The 17,175-nt window shown below is 44.4% G+C and overlaps 1 long non-coding RNA gene across 5 annotated transcripts; it reads right to left on the bottom strand.

Moving 5' to 3' along the window:
- Positions 1-11,577: 11,577 nt before the first annotated feature.
- LOC136539159 (uncharacterized) lies at positions 11,578-16,772 on the bottom strand. Of its 5 annotated transcripts, none has more exons than XR_010779559.1 (7): positions 16,641-16,772; positions 13,606-13,697; positions 13,416-13,526; positions 13,216-13,286; positions 12,817-12,868; positions 11,912-12,697; positions 11,578-11,838 (listed from the first exon to the last, which is right to left on the bottom strand). It is a non-coding gene; the product is annotated as an uncharacterized lncRNA (long non-coding RNA). The 5 variants fall into 5 exon arrangements; XR_010779555.1 differs by having other exon boundaries at positions 13,416-13,470; XR_010779556.1 differs by lacking the exon at positions 16,641-16,772 and adding an exon at positions 15,829-15,888 and having other exon boundaries at positions 13,416-13,470.
- Between the last annotated feature and the right edge of the window lie 403 nt (positions 16,773-17,175).

The raw sequence follows: 17,175 nt of genomic DNA, 5'->3' as shown, positions 1-17,175 counted from the left end.
TTCTAGGAATGAACTAGTTGTGTGTATATGGGGTAGTCTTGGATCTAAAGCAGAGAGTTGTTGAGTTACGGCTTCCTTCTTCTGAGGATAGGATGTCTCTTCTTATGCCCTTAGATCTAGCCTTACCGGTTGCTGCTCATGCTGAAGCTTCTCCTAATCTTGCCTCTATTCCTATGGTATGTGAGTTCCTAGATGTCTTTCCTAAAGATCTACCTAGGTTGCCACCAGATATTTCTCCATTGAGTTAGAACCTGGCACTACACCTATCTCTCGGCGCCTGTACCACATGGCCCTAAAGGAATTGGCTGAAATGAAGACGTAGTTAGAAGAGTTGTTGGAAAAGGGATTCATCCGTCCTAGCTCTTCACCTTGGGGTTGTCCAGCCATTTTTGTGAAGATGAAGGGTGGCACTCTTTGGATGTGTGTGGATTACCACCCTCTCAATGTGGTAACCATTAAGAACAAGTATCCTTTACCTCGTATTGATACTTTGTTCGATCAACTAGCTGGTGCCAAGGTGTTCTCCAAGATTGATCTCTGTTAAGGCTATCATCAAATCAAGATTGGACCCCAAGATATACCAAAGATAGCTTTTTCTACTGGGTATGGGCTGTATGAATACCTAGTAATGTCTTTTGGTCTCACCAATGCTCCTGCATTCTTTATGTATCTCATGAATTCAGTCTTTATGCTAGAGTTGGACAAGTTTGTAGTGGTATTCATTGATGATATCTTGATATATTCCAAGAACAAGGAAGAGCATGACCAACATCTTCGGACAGTACTGACTCGATTAAGGGAGCACAAGCTGTATGCCAAATTCAGCAAGTGTGAGTTTTGGTTAGATTGAGTTCAGTTTTTGGGACATGTTCTGACACCTGAAGGTATCTCTATAGATCCAAGCAAGGTGCAAGATGTGTTAAATTGGAAGTCTCCCAAGTTAATACATCAGATTCATTAGTTCCTTGGTCTTGCTAGATACTATCAGCGCTTCATTCTTGACTTCTCCAAAATTGCTCACCCGATGACCAAGTTGCTCTAGAAAGATGCCAAGTTTGTATGGAGTCCGGCTTGTGAAGAAGCCTTCCATGCTTTGTAGGAATTTATTATCACTGTTCATGTTCTTGCCCAACCAGATATTGATAGACCTTTTGATGTATATTGTGATGCCTCGAAGATGGGGTTGGGATGTGTGCTTATGCAGGATGGGCATGTGATAGCTTATGCTTTGTGTTAGTTGAAAAAGCACGAGGTGAATTATCCCACCCATGATTTAGAGTTAGCTGCTGTGGTGCACACTCTAAAAATTTGGAGGAATTATTTGTTGGAAAATAAAGTACACATTTTTATGAATCACAAGAGCCTCAAATATATTTTCACTCAATTCAAGCTGAACATGAGGCAAAGGAGATGGTTGGAATTAATCAAGGATTATAATTTTGAGGTTCATTACCATCTCAGAAAAGCTAATGTGGTAGCTGATGCTTTGAACTGGAAGTCATATAAGGTTGAAGAAACACCTTTGTCTCTCAACCATGCTGAGGTGCTAGCTCACATTGCCTTAGTCTCAAATTTACTTGAGTAGATTATTATAGAGCAAAGGCAAGACACTTTAGAAATTCCTCACATCAAGAAATTAATTACCGAAGGGCGTGGTCCTCAGTTTAGTATTGATGAGCAAGGTGTAGTGAGGTTCAAGAATAGATTGGTGGTTGCATCAAATGAGGAGCTTAGAAGAAAGGTTTTTGATGAGGCCCATACTTCCAAGTTGTCCATCCATCCTGGTAGTAACAAGATGTACCATGATTTGTGCCACTTGTATTGGTGGTCCAATATGAAGCAGGATATCACCAAGTATGTCACAGAGTGCAACACTTGTGGGAGAGTTAAGGCAAACCATATGCGTACCTTGAGATATTTGCAGCCTTTGCCTATCCCTATTTGGAAATGGGAAGATATTTCCATGGATTTCATTATGGGTTTGCCCCACATGTCCAAGGGCTATAACTCTATTTGGGTCATTGTGGATCGCCTTACCAAGTCCACTCATTTTCTCCCAATAGATACTAGATATTCAGCCAAGAAGTATGCCAGTTGTACTTTGACAGGATTGTGACCCTGCATGGAGTTCCTCTTACTATCGTCTCTAATAGAGGGCCAGTCTTTGTCTCTCGTTTTTGGGAGCAACTCTAGAAATGCCTTGGTACTAGCCTCCTTAGAAGTTCAGCTTATCATCCATAAACTAATGGCCAAACAGAAAGGGTAAATCTGGTACTTGAGGATATGTTGAGAGCTTGTGCCATTTCTTTTCCTAAGAAGTGGGATGAATGCTTGAACTTAGCTGAGTTTTCTTACAACAATAGCTACCAAGAAAGCATTCGTATGGCACCCTTTGAAGCTCTGTATGGAAAGAAATGTAGGACATCACTTAACTGGGTTGAAGTGGGAGATCATGGATATATTGGGCCTAATTTCATCAAAGAAGCTCGAGAGCAAGTCAGTATTATTCAGGGTCATTTGAAGGCAACTCAGAGCTGACAAAAGGCTTATGCGGACAAGCGAGGAAGGCCTTTGTAGTTTGAAGTTGGGGATCATGTGTACCTCAAGGTGTCTCCTATGAGAAGGGTGCATTGGTTTGGTGTCCATGGCAAGCTAGCCCCTCAATATATGGGCCCTTACAAGGTTTTGGAGCAGTGTGGCCCATTTGCTTATCGTCTCCAACTTCTAGATATTTTATCAGTGGTACACAATGTGTGTCACATATCTTAGTTGAAGAAATGTTTGCGGGTCCCTAATGAAGCTATGGAAATTGGAGGACTTCCCCTCCAGCCCGACTTGATGTATATTGAGCATCTTGTAAAGATCTTAGATGAGAAAGAAAGAGTGACTAGAAATAGTGTGGTGAAGTTCTATAAAGTTCAGTGGCAAAATCACCCGGAGGACAAAGCAACATAGGACCAAGAAAGTTATATTTTTAAGCATTATCCCCATCTTCTTTCTCACACTAGGCACATGAAATCTCGAAATGTATTTCTTATCTCTTTTCCCACACTAGGCACATGAAATCTCAGGATGAGATTTTGTTTTAGGGGGGTAGATTTGTAACACCCTTGGTGTTACACAATAAAACATTAGCTAAAACATGTCATGAGCATCATGTTTATGTGTTAATGCATGTAATATAGTGTGTAGATTAAATTCTGTAACTTGAAATGATCGATAGAAATACGAAACTAAGGTTTATTTGATAGTTATGTTATATTGTTTAGGGTTTAAAATGATATAGAACATGTTTGTGATACTTAAATAAGATTTGAAGTACAAACTTTGTAGATGACGATGAAATACCTATGGTCAAAAAAATATATCACTAACATATCTAATAGCATGGAAATCGAATTAAATGTAAATCCAACCAAGACTTGGTCAATTTCTTAGGGCTGAAAATAGTTTGACAAAGCGATGCTTGGTAATTTTTGTAGAGAAATTGGGTTAAGGAATGGTGTGGTATTATGGCTTGTTTTAGTAGCCTAATATGCCCTCTTAAGTATAGCAAAGGTGCTTTGGTGATTGGATCAATGGTTTAGTCGTGGTTGACGCTTTAAAAAGCATGCACTGCACATTTTGGGCCAGTCAGCCGAGAGCGTGTGGTCACCGCGTGCCTGGGGCACTGCTAGCTGTCCTGATCGGGAGCCTGGCATGCTGCACGCTGCTGCTGGTGTCACTATGGCTGCACGCCGCCCTGCTGCCTAGCCCTGTTGGTCACTGGTGCCACCGCCATTGCGTCACCACTGTAGCGCGCACCGCCCTCCACTAGCTTCACCGCCATCATCGTTCCACTTAGGGTGTTGTGGCAGTGCATGGCCGTAGCCTCCATCACCAACACATGCACATTCCCTTTGCGCCGCATCGTCATGTCGAGTGCATTGCACGTGCAGGGCCGCGACACCCCCACGTGCACCTGCTCTGCCTGGCATCCGCATCCCACCAAGGCGACACGGCGCCCCTCTGCTCACCGTGCCAATGCCACTGTTGCCCTTGCTCTGCCCACGTATGTAGCCGTCCTTAGTCGCACCTTTGTCCTCTTCTATTAAGTGGCAAGCGCCATGCCGTGCTTCGCAACCACCGCCACCTTGAATGGCGTCGCGCTGGCCCGACCGAGCCACGCCAAAGCAAACCACAGCGCTTGGTCACCTCTAGGGTAATTATGCTCACCTGAGGCTTGATTAGCAACCTAGCTACATGCCAAGCCCACCCGCTGCCATAGTCATGCGGTGCCGAGCTCCAATTTGGAGTTTTCCCCATCGCTGGTCATCTTATGGACGATTTCAAGCCACTCTAGAGCACCCTCTTCATAGAGCTTTAGCATCCAATTCTATGGCACCGTTGTCTTCACCTTGATTCCCTCTACCTTGTGCGCACCCCACTTGCACCATCACTGCTTTTCCAGCACCGCTGACGTGGCCACGCCACCATAGTACGTCGCTGGGCTTGCCATGTGCGCATGGCCAGACGCACCCACTCTGTCCCTGATCAATCCACCACCACAGGTAGCTACGGGGTGAGTTGCTGATGCCCACCCGTTGGTTCTATCACCTATGTTGTGACTAGGCTCTCTAGAACACGGCTACCGCTGCCGCAGGCTATCCACCGCCATGGAGGGAGCTCCTGGACACGTCCCCACTCATCTCTTCACCGCCCATCGATTCGCGTCTATACTTAGGTGAGCATCGGTCCCTTAGAGAGGGCAGGGAGGGGCCTGGATGGCTGGCGTGGCTATCCAGTGCCATCATCGCCACGCCAGTGCATACGGGGATGGCTCGAGGACCTGGCCATTGTAAAGAAGGGTTGTTCCGAGGGCTATTTTGCTTAAGTGTCGACTGTAAGAATAGGCTACATAGTAGTCGGGTGAATAGCAGATAGAGTGGGGGCGTTTTCGCAAAAGTGCTGACATGAGCGGGCCTCGCTATCGCGGGCTATTTCTATGTGGATGGGCCGTGAGTGGAAATCGTTTTTCATTTTTTCTAAGGGATTAGAAATGGTTTTATATTTTACATTCCAAGCTAAACTTTGAAAATTAATATCAATTCGCATAGATGTCCAAAAATTGTGAAATAAATTGTGTTCAATTCTTAAAAATGTGATCTATCTGCTAGTGTATTTATTTCATATATATATTTGTTGATATCAACGGCTATAAATCAATTGCGAGTGTTTAATATAATTAGATTAGAAATTGTAGGAATTTTTGTGGCAAATTGATAATAGCTTTGACCATGAAATTTTTATAGTAGGTTCATTGTATTATTGTGTGCTCACTATAATTTTTGTAGTCTTAGAATAGGTTGATAAATATGGTAGCTAGTACTCCTTGTTTTATCATATATATGTTAAATCAATATTAAGAATAAGTATGCCTTTAGTTGCTAAGATAATACATGAAATGTTTCATACCTGTTTAGTAGGAATAATAGGTAACTTAGCGTCTTCATCGGTAGAGCTAGCTTAGTAGCTTGGTAGATGTATTCTTATTTTAAGAGTTGCTGTTACCGTATTACTAAGTGTTAAATCATCATTGCATGCATGTAGATAACGAGTTGGTAGAGTTCATGACCGTGGGTGAGCAGGAGTACGAGGAGGTAATTGAAGAGTACAAGGAGGAGATTCTCATATAGGAGGGAGACCCGGAGCCACCAGCGACTGACTTTGCTGACACCATGCCTGCACAAGGCAAGCCCTGGTGCATAACCCTTATTTTGAATGAGCATTGAATATATATACATGTGATATGCATTTATGTTACAGGCATTTTATAAAAACCACCTGCATAAATATATCTATCATATGAGTCCTACTAGTACAGGTGCGAGTAGCTGCTATGCTTAGGTTTTTCGATAGCGTGAGTAACCTGCCGTTACTCATAATAGGTGATTATTATTATCAGTCATAATAAAATGGTGAAAGGAAAATGGAGTCTAGGTAGGGATATGGTATGGGTATTGGTGGGTGTAAGAGGTTGTGTCCTACAGCCAATGGGTCATAGCTTGGTTACACTGTTTTCCCTATCTGTGTCGGTTAAGGACCGGCCATTGCATTGGGTTCTAGGCAAATCACAGACTTATTATCCCGAGCATATACTTGTTTATGGGAGCAGGGAAGGCATGTTACTCTCTTATCGTGGGTTCCGGCTCTTTCTGAACCGACTGATTAGAGGCGGGGATGGTGGAGGTCTAAGCACCTCACTGAGTCCGGGACTCATGTGTGGGGGCTTGGAGTCCAAGTTTGGACGGGGACCTGGATCCCTTGATAGGAGAGTGGTGGGTTGGTCCTGTTTGTGCCTAGGGTACAAGCGAGGTGTGTGTTTTAGGGTACCCAGCTCGGCACATCAATTCGTGAATCATCGGGCAATCCGGTACAGCTTGTCTACAGCCTAGCACCATAGTAAGAACTGAAAGATAAAAGGTAGTGAAATGAAACTGTTTGCTCAACCATTGCTTAAAAGTAGAACATGTGCTTACAAAGAATGGTTAGATAATGAACTAATCATGACTGCTAATAATAAACATACATAATGATTCACTATTAGTATTGCTTTCAGCAAAAAGGAAACCCAGCAAACCATAAAGCTTATCATATCCCTTGGAGTCAGAAAATTATTTCCACTAGTCGAATAAGTCTTGCGTGTACATTGTGTACTCAGGGTTTATTTACCCCTGTTGCGGGTGCAGTTTGAGGAGTAGCTGTTGTGTGAAGGATTCTTCTGGTGGGCACAGACGGATCTTGTATATTATCGATAGGCATTTATTTTAATTGCGCTATTTAATTTTCGCACTCTGAACTTGGTACTGTAACAATGTATTTCTAAGAACTCTGGTTGTATGAAATGGACTGAGTTTTGTAAACTCGTTCTCATTATTGGACCCTGGAGGAAAAATGTGGATTATTCGAGTTCTCCCTTGGGGTGTGCTTGACGGAATCCGCTCAATGTAGCGTCTCCGAAGGTGTGTTATTTCGGACGGTTCTGCCACATTTCTTCTGTACTGATCTCTTAAAAAAAATATCTTAAAGCAAAGTAGTTTATATTATGGTGGAGTAGTTTAACTTATACTCTTCACATAGAAATGGCGACTAGATCAAATATTTTCCTTCATCTAGTATATATAAACCTAAGGTTGCTGTGCTGTGCTGCAATGTGTGGGAATTATTACTTTCTGGTATGGATCTTAAAAAGATGCTAATACCTAATAGTCAACTCTCACGTCCAGATCTAGAAAGAAATAAGTGCTTTTGAAAAAGTGACCACAACGCCGTAAAGAAGCCTTATTCTTTGTGGTTGGTTCAGAGTTACTCCACCGATTATGGCATTTTGTGGATTTTACACCCCTTCCTTTACCACTTGAGAATTTAACACTCAATGCATCATGGACATTTGGTCCACGGGGTCATCTCTATCTCTATGGCTCTGTTCGCTTCTCTTATAATCCAAACATTTCAGCTTATTTTTTTAGCCAGAACAGTATTTTTTCTCTCACAACAAATCAGCCGGAAAGTGTTTCGGCTTATTTTTTCAGTGAATCAAACGGGGCCTATATAACGAATCCTGCACCAAAACCACGGCAATGGATAGGGCCATGTATCCCGTTAGTCCGCTAACTATCAGATCCAGCTCAGATGCAATACGAGCCACTAGATCGGGGCCATAGCGGGTCTCTTACCCGTCAAGTCATGAATCTGGACATTCACGAATGTTCGTGAACCCGCTTGGGTGAGCACTTGGTCCCTTCCACTTCAGGCCATGGGGCCACGGACGAGTTGCTTTGCGGCGGGGCATGGGCCATGCAGATGGGCGACAGCGCGCGGCGCCACCCTCCTCGACCTTGCCTTCTGCACCCTCTCCGGTGCCACGCCGCCACCATCCACCCCACCAACTTTCGCCGCCGCTGCAGCACCCACCTCCGACTGCCATGCGGCCACCATAGCCACGAATGAGGACGTCGAACGCCTGGTCTCACGATAGTCGTGGCCTCCTGGGCTTCCATTTTGACCTCTTCCTCCTCAGCTACTCCCTATGCCACGCGTAGGGGTTGTTCTAGGCCTCTAGGGTGTGTGCATCGCTTCCCGCACAAACATCCGCTGGTTACACCGGGTTTGTTCCCCCGCCTCCCCTGCTCACCAGTTTGGATCACGGTCCCAACCAGCCCCCGCCTTTATCTTCAGAATTTTTTAAAATTTTAACACTTTTTGTAAACTAATTTTAAATCTAACACTATTTTTTTCAAAACTAACACTTTTGGCCGCGCCTATTGCCATGGTGCGGCGAAAAGCCTGTGCCGCACCATGAATGGTGGCGCGGCGGGTGGATGACATGGTGACGACTAAAAATGCTGACCGGTGACATGGCAGGGCTTGCCGCGCCACCGATCTTGCCGCGGCAGTGACGCGCCCTGATCGGTGGCGCAGCAGAGCCGAATAAAAGCACCGCGGCCCAGTCCCGCCTGACCGAGCACACCCGCCTACCCATGCAGGCCCGCACCCACGCCCGGCTGTCACGCTTGCGCCTGCCTGTGCCTGCCCGCCGCGCCTGCTGCTGGCAGGGCCTACCCGCCACCGAGCACGCCGGTCGTCGCGCCGGCCGCACCACGAACGCCAGCACGCCACGGCCACCCGCTGCGCCTGCCACGCTCGCACACCGGTGCGCCACCCCTTCCAGCCACGCATAGCGGCTGCCCGCCGCGCCCACCGAGGCCAGCGCCCACGCCTCCCGTCCCGGTTTAGTGCGCCACCGCCGCGAGGACGAGCGCCGCTGCCGCGAGGTACTCCCCTAGTGTATTTATTGATTGAATCGACATTGTTAGTATAGTAAGTTAGTAAAATAAATAAAGTTAGTATAATTAGTAAAGTATAGTTAGTATAGTTAGTTAGTTTAGTTAGTATAGGTAATATAGTAAGTTAGTATAGATAGTAAAGTTAGGTAGCTTAGTTAGTACAATTAGTGAGCCTAGTTATACATTGTATTTAGTCTAATTAGTTGTTGTAGTTAGCCTTGTATAGATGTTAATATTAGATTAGTTAGTATAGTTATAGTTAGAATAGGTATTAATATTACTATGGACATTACGTATGATGATTTCGATGACTTGATGAAGTTTCTTGAAATGCTTTTGTAGATGGATTGTTGTGTTAGAGTTTTTTTACAGAGGAAGTGTTAGGAGAGAAGATGGTATGTTTGAGGATATGGAAGAAGAATTGGAATGGTTTGATGAATCTCCTAGCTTCAACAACCTTTGTGTTCGTTTGAATGCAAACTTTGGCGGTGATTTCTCACTGAAGGGGAGGTTTGATACTGGGAAGAATAGGGCACACTATGTCCTCATGCCCTTGCGCGACCCTGCTCACTGGTCCCACTACACTAGGGTGCTCCAAGGTTCCAATATGCCCATTGCTGATGTGGTGGTGGAGAATGGGTACAGGATGCAGGGTGTCTAGGATGCCCCATCCATTGATGGTGTTGGAGGCAATAAACAAGAATTAGGGGTTGAAGGGAAAGAAACTCAGGGTAACATGGATTTGGACGGTCAGTTGACATAGGAGCAGTTTCATTCAACCATAGTAGGTTGTGGCAGAACCGCCCGAAATAATATGCTTACAGAGGTGCTCGTCTTCCACCAGACACTAAGCACCCCAAAAGCAAACTACAGTGGGCGGTATCCATCGGGCACACCCCAAAGGAGAACCCGAAAGATCAATATTTTTCCCAAGGATCCAATAATGAGAATGAGTTACAATACTTGTCCATTACATACATCAGAGTTTCTTAAAAACTACATTATTACAGTACCGAATGTTAGAGTGTGGAATGATAAACAACAGAATTTAACATAAACATCTAGCGATAAGTACGAGGATCCATCTGAGCCCACCAGAAGAATCCTCCACACAAAGGTACTTCTCATGCATCACCAACAATAGGGGTAAATAAACCCTGAGTACACAATGTACTCGCAAGATTTTTCTGACTAGTGGGAATAATTTCTTGACTCCAAGGAATATGATAAGCTTTATGGTTTGCTGGTTTTCTTTTAGCAGAAAGCAATACTAATAGTGAGTCCTTATTTATGTTATTATTATCAGCCGTATTAAGTTATTATCTATCCAGTCTATATAAGCACCTGTTCTACTTTCAAGCAAGAGTTGAGCAATCAGTTCCATTTCATCACCTTTCATCCTTCAGTTTTTACTACGGTGCTAGACACAAAACAAGCCATACTGGATCGCCCAGCGATTCATGAATCAATGCCGCCAGCTGGGTACCCCGAAAACACACGCCCCGTTTGCACCCTAGGCACAAGCAAGACTAACCCATCACCCTAATATCCTGGGTGTCTAGGTCCCCGTCCAAACTTGGACTCCAAGCCCCCACTCCTAAGTCCCAGACTCAGTGCGGTGCAAGGATCTCCACCATCCCCGCCTCCAATCAGTCGGTCTAGAAAGAGCTGGATCCATGACAAGAGAGCAACGAGTCTTTCCTGTGCCCATACCCAAGTATGTGCTCGGGATAATAAATCCATGACATGCCCACGATGCCTTATGCAATGACTAGTCCTTAATTGACACAGATAGGGAAAAAGTGTAACCGAGCTTTGCCCTATTGGCCGCAGGACACAACCCCTTACACCCACCAGCACCCAAACCATATCCCTATCCGGTCGTCATTTTTCCTTTCCATCATTATCATGAGTGATCATAATTATCACCTATTTGTGAGTAATGACAGGTTACCCACGCTACAAAAATCCTGAGCGGAGCAGCTACTCGACCTTCACTAGTAGGACTTATAGGTAGATATATTCATGTATGTAGTTTCCATAAAATGCCTATAACGTAAATGCACATCATAGATATATATTCAGTGATCATTAAAATAGGGGTTATGCACCGAGGCTTGCCTTGGGCAGGCGACAGGTCAGTGAGGTCAGCACCAAAAGGCTCCGGGGCTCCCTCCTATATGAGGATCTCCTCCTTGTACTCCTCGATGACCTCTTTGTACTCCTGTTCATCCACCGGCACGAAGTCTACCAACTCGTGATCTATATGCATGAAATGATAATGCAACACTTAATATTACGACAACAACAACTCTTAACATAAGAATACATCTATCAAACTACTAAGTGAGTTCAACCCACTAAAGTGCTAAGCTACCGACTGTTACCACTAACAAGTATGAAGCATGGCATAGATTATTGTAGCAACTACATGCATTCTCACTCCTAATGCTGATTTACTCTATACTAGTATAGTGCCCGTGCTAACACCATGGCTTCATTTTAGGGATGCACATAAAAACACCCAAAGGACAATATTTTTTCTATAGTTCAACTTTCACACAATTGTATATGACCATGTATATAATCCAAAAAAACATTTATGCATAACAAGGCATAATAAAGTTATGTCTCACATTAACCATCTAATTTACAATCTGCCTAAGACCTTAAGTAGGCAGGGCGCCATTGGAGTAAACAGGGATATTACGGCGCTATTGAAGTAAACAGGGCAAGGTCCATGAACAAAATAAACAATGCCTAATTATTCGATAGCAGTCACATGTTCTAAACACCATATTCTTATACCACAGAAGATTTCCGAAGATAGTGCACTTGGTTGATCCGGTACGTTTGAAAGTGCACTTGATCCAGCCTTTCGCCGAGCACGTTACTCACGCTTCCTCTTATTCCTCTTCGCCCTTTCCTCGTTGGTTTCTTGAGCCCTTATCCTGGCGCGGTACTCACGTTGTTTCCTATCCATTTCCTCTCTCGCGTTGTTCTTCGCTGCAAGCTGTTGACATGGTGGTGTTTATATACATGGTGTTGTATATATATCTTGTGGCAATATGTGTGTATGCATGTACCTGGAGTATGTATGTTTGTTATACATTGCTGAGCGCAGTGCGTCCCTCTCCTGGCGTCTCTATTTTTTCGTCGAGGGCTGGTAATTCATAGAATAGGCACCGGTGAAACAAAATTCTGAATTCTGAGTTAGGCATCAAAATTACCAAACTTCAAAACTCTCACTGCAATTTTTAGAGCTATCAAGGCTCTTGTTCTGCATATACTCTCTTCAGAACATTACCTAGCTGTGCTACAACTAATCAAGATTGCAGGGTGCAAGAGATAGAGGCAAACTGCACATGTATCATTTATTGATCCCAAGGTCTAAAAGTTACAGCTAACTTTCAAAATACTTATTAGGCCCCAAATTAACTTGCAACACACAAGAGGAACATAATTGTATGATCTATCTATCTTATATATAAATCATATAATCTAAAAACTTTTATAATACCTCAGCCCAAATGCTAAAGTGATCTGCAAAGAAATAATGAGTTCAAAAATCTAACAAAAGGTGGAAACCACAACTAAATAATGAGTTCGAAAAAAGCTAGAAGAACCATCTATATTCTAATGACTCCTTTTAAAATTACTCAAGACACTGAATAGTTAACAATCAAAATAATAAGAATTACTATTACATAGTACAAGCCCCCGCAGGCAATTAGCTGTGTAGAAATGACTTCCAGGAATCTAATTGCAGATATGTATTACAACAGAGTACAGATTCAGAGATCAGAGAAGTATGTTTATCTGATTTGATAGCGTTGCCGTTGCAAAGCTTGCAAAGTCATCATGTCTGCATCCTTTTTTTCATATATAGTGCATGAGCGTGTAAGGATGAGATATATTTAAATTTCACATAAAAACGAACAGAGTTATGGATGTCAACACTTATTAATTCAGTTGGATTTTTGGATCGAACCTATGCTGCTGGAGATCAATCTTGATGTACCTAGGTGACCTCTGCTTTTTTGCTGTCAAAAAACAAACATTAAAACAGAGAAAGGGCTAACCAATTTGTGTCTTTAATACAAAAGATATTTTTTTTCAAAAAAACGTCATCAGATATGACAGTGTGTCATTTCACTTGCTACTATCAGTGCCAATGCAACATTTCTTTTTGAAAAAGGAATGATTTGTTCATTTGTTATATTGATCATAATGCATGATGAGGTACAGAGTTCAGCAAACATTCCATTTTGTGCTTCCAGATAATTCTTAGGGAGCTTCTTTCTTCAGGGTTATTTTACCCATCAGGATTATTGAAGAATAGGAAAAAAAAGAAATCTCTTCTTAAAAAATTATGAGCCAAAGTGAACACCTTGTATCTCAGTACCACAGAGCCTTTTTTATATGGGTTACCACAACCTGGCAGAACTGTGAATTGACAACCTAGGAGAAACAGGAAAGTAAGAGGAATCCCATGTGATATTATACCAAGCAAAGAATGCTGGTTCAGTTTTGCACTAAGACACGACATGCTCCGAGCAATAAATTTAATACTATTGAGTGCAAACTAACCAGTAAGAAAAGTTCAGAATTCCAGCCCAGCAGCGAAGCCAGTTCCAGTTGTATCCTGTCAAAACATGAAAGTTCCAAAGCTCTCTCATGGTAGTAAGCATGCTCATCGTGCTGCATAAAAATAAGTGCGGAAAGGTATACAAACAAAATTCATGTCAGGGAGATTTCCAACTCCTAGCTGACTACATACTGTGTTTTTGCCTAGCTTGGGCAGACTGCCGCTGGTTGGGGGATCTCGCTGCTCATATCAACTTGAACTCTGGCACCTCGTTGCTCATATATCTGGAGGAAGAAAATAAACAAAAACAGAGCTTGACACATCATTGTAGCTGCAATACACACGCAAGGTTAAGAAACTGTAAAAGAAATGTTTTTCTCAACCGAGTGATACAAATAAGCATAGGTCACTGATCATAATTTTGACAAACAAATTCAAAACGTTTCACGGAAATTTCTTTGAACAATCCATGGACACCAGACAACAACTTACAAGTGGTAACCCAATCACACAAACAAAATTACGAAAGAAGACGATATTGATTAGGTTCTCGTGAGAAACGTGGCAGAACACAGCTGTTGAGAAGTCGACACAGCTTCAGATCCTAATAACTGCTGCTCCTAATTTGCCTCTCCCATCCATCCTAATAACTCAAGGGAGGGGATATGGTCGACGATTTATCGGCTAGATTGGACGCAAAATTTGCAGGATTAACGGAACTGATCCCGATTCTAGCACGAAAGTGAAAGAAAATCAAAATGGGATGGGAGAGGCAGGCAACCATACCTAGGATGGGAGAGGCAGGCAACCATACCCGGGATGGGAGAGGCAGGCAACCGAACATGGGACGAGCGCCCGCGAGGCCGCGGTGGAGCGCCCGCGCCCCCGCGAGGCCCCCAATCGGTGTCGCGCCGCACGCCGTCGCCATCCCGCTTGCTGCCCCTCAGCTTCCCCAACCTCAACCCCGACGACGAGGAGCAGGGAGCAAGATACGAAGAAGGACAACGCGGATGGCTTGCCTGGTGGGAGGCAGACAACCGGCCTGGACTGCCCTGCTAGCGGCCGATGGCCTGCCGTCCTATGCCGGCGCCCTCGCCTGGTGGCCTGGCGGTCGGCGCCCGTGGTGCCCTCTCCAGGGGCGAGCGCACGCCGGGGCTGCCGCCGCGCCGCTGGTGCTCTTCTTTTCGCGTTTCCTGCTCCGTATGCGAATGGGAGAGAGAGAGAGAGAGAGGGAAGGGGCAGGGGGTGGCCTGGCGGCGTGGGGAGGGGAGGAGTCATGCCGCATTGGGGAGAGAGGGAGTCTTGGGTGTGGGAGAGGAGGCGTCGGGGGAGAGGGGATTCGCGCGTGCATCTGGGAGCGCGTGCGTCGTGGGAGGGGGACGGAGGGCAGACACACGAGCCGTCGGATTTGGATGAGTAATAAGAGAGAATGTTTAAGAGATAATCTGGTATATCCATTTTAATGGTGTTAGATTTTCTAGGTGTATTCATGGGTGTGGATGTAGCATAGTTCATGACTGTGGAGCAGGCATTTGTTGTGTGGCTGTAGATTTATTCTAACTGGTGTATTATAGGGTAGAGTAGATACGATAAAGTAAGGATAATAGCTACTTTATTTAGCAACCTACTCTAGGGCTACAAAATTTACAGCAAGTACATAATAATCTATTGCACCTACTGTAAAATTTTCATAGCTATAGCTAACACCAATTTACCACAAAAATTCCTACAAATTTTAAGCTACACAAAACTAAGCTATCTAGTTTGAATTTATGAACCTACCATTGTCATAGCTAACTATAATCTAACTATACTAACAGGTGGATGGTATTTTTGTGAATCTAACAAACTTGGTTTCACTATTTTAGGACATCTACATGATTTACTACAATTTATTAAAGTTTAGCTCAAACTAATATTGAATAAACATTCATGAATTTACTAAAAAATGAAAACTGATTCCTATCTCACGGCCCAACTCGAGCGGCTCGGCCCAACCTAGGGCAACATTTCTTTTTGAAAAAGGAATGATTTGTTCATTTGTTATATTGATCATAATGCATGATGAGGTACGGAGTTCAGCAAACATTCCATTTTGTGCTTCCAATAATTCTCAGGGAGCTTCTTTCTTCAGGGTTATTTTACCCATCAGGATTATTAATTATAGGAAAAAAAAGAAATCTCTTCTTAAAAAATTATGAGCCAAAGTGAACACCTTGTATCTCAGTACCATAGAGCCTTTTTTATATGGGTTACCACAACCTGGCAGAACTGTGAATTGACAACCTAGGAGAAACAGGAAAGTAAGAGGAATCCCATGTGATATTATACCAAGCAAAGAATGCTGGTTCAGTTTTGCACTAAGACACGACATGCTCCGAGCAATAAATTTAATACTGTTGAGTGCAGACTAACCAGTAAGAAAAGTTCAGAATTCGAGCCCAGCATCGAAGCCAGTTCTAGTTGTATCCTGTCAAAACATGAAAGTTCCAAAGCTCTCTCATGGTAGTAAGAATGCTCATCGTGCTGCATAAAAATAAGTGAGGAAATGTATACAAACAAAATTCATGTCAGGGAGATTTCCAACTCCTAGCTGACTACATACTGTGTTTTTGCCTAGCTTGGGTAGACTACCGCTGGTTGGGGGATCTCGCTGCTCATATCAAATTGAACTCTGGCACCTCGTTGCTCTTATATCTAGAGGAAGAAAATAAACAAAAACAGAGCTTGACACATCATTGTAGCTGCAATACACACGCAAGGTTAAGAAACTGTAAAAGAAATGTTTTTCTCAACCGAGTGATACAAATAAGCATAGGTCACTGATCATAATTTTGACAAACAAATTCAAAACGTTTCACGGGAATTTCTTTGAACAATCCATGGACACCAGACAACAACTTACAAGTGGTAACCCAATCACACAAACAAAATTAAGAAAGAAGAAGATATTGATTAGGTTCTCGTGAGAAACGCGGCAGAACACAGCTGTTGAGAAGTCGACACAGCTTCAGATCCTAATAACTGCTGCTCCTAATTTGCCTCTCCCATCCATCCTAATAACTCAAGGGAGGGGATATGGTCGACGATTTATCGGATAGATTGGATGCAAAATTTGCAGGATTAACGGAACTGATCCCGATTCTGGCACAAAAGTGAAACAAAATCGAAATGGGATGGGAGAGGCAGGCAACCATACCTGGGATGGGAGAGGCAGGCAACCATACCTGGGATGGGAGAGGCAGGCAACCGTACATGGGACGAGCGCCCGCGAGGCCGCGGTGGAGCCCACGCGCGCCCGCGAGGCCCCCAATCGGTGCCGCGCCGCACGCCGTCGCCATCCCGCTTGCTGCCCCATAGCTTCCCCAACCTCAACCCCGACGATGAGGAGCAGGGAGCAAGATACGAAGAAGGACGACGCGGATGGCTTGCCTGGTGGGAGGCAAACAACCGGCCTAGACTGCCCTGCTAGCGGCCGACGGCCTACCGTCCTATGCCGGCGCCCTCGCCTGGTGGCCTGGCGGCCGGCGCCCGTGGTGCCCTCTCCAGGGGCGAGCGCACGCCGGGGCCACCGCTGCCGTGCCGCTGGTGCTCTTCTTTTCGCGTTTCCTGCTCCATATGCGAATGAGAGAGAGAGAGGGAAGGGGCAGGGGGTGGCCTGGCGGCGTGGGGAGGGGAGGAGTCACGCCGCGTTGGGGAGAGAGGGAGTCTCGGGTGTGGGAGAGGAGGTGTCGGGGGAGAGGGGATTCGCGCGTGTGTCTG

This window comes from Miscanthus floridulus, chromosome 2, assembly GCF_019320115.1.
Source record: "Miscanthus floridulus cultivar M001 chromosome 2, ASM1932011v1, whole genome shotgun sequence".
NCBI lineage: Eukaryota > Viridiplantae > Streptophyta > Magnoliopsida > Poales > Poaceae > Miscanthus > Miscanthus floridulus.
Note: the sequence above shows the minus strand (reverse complement) of the source record. Positions and strands in the feature narration are given on the sequence as shown.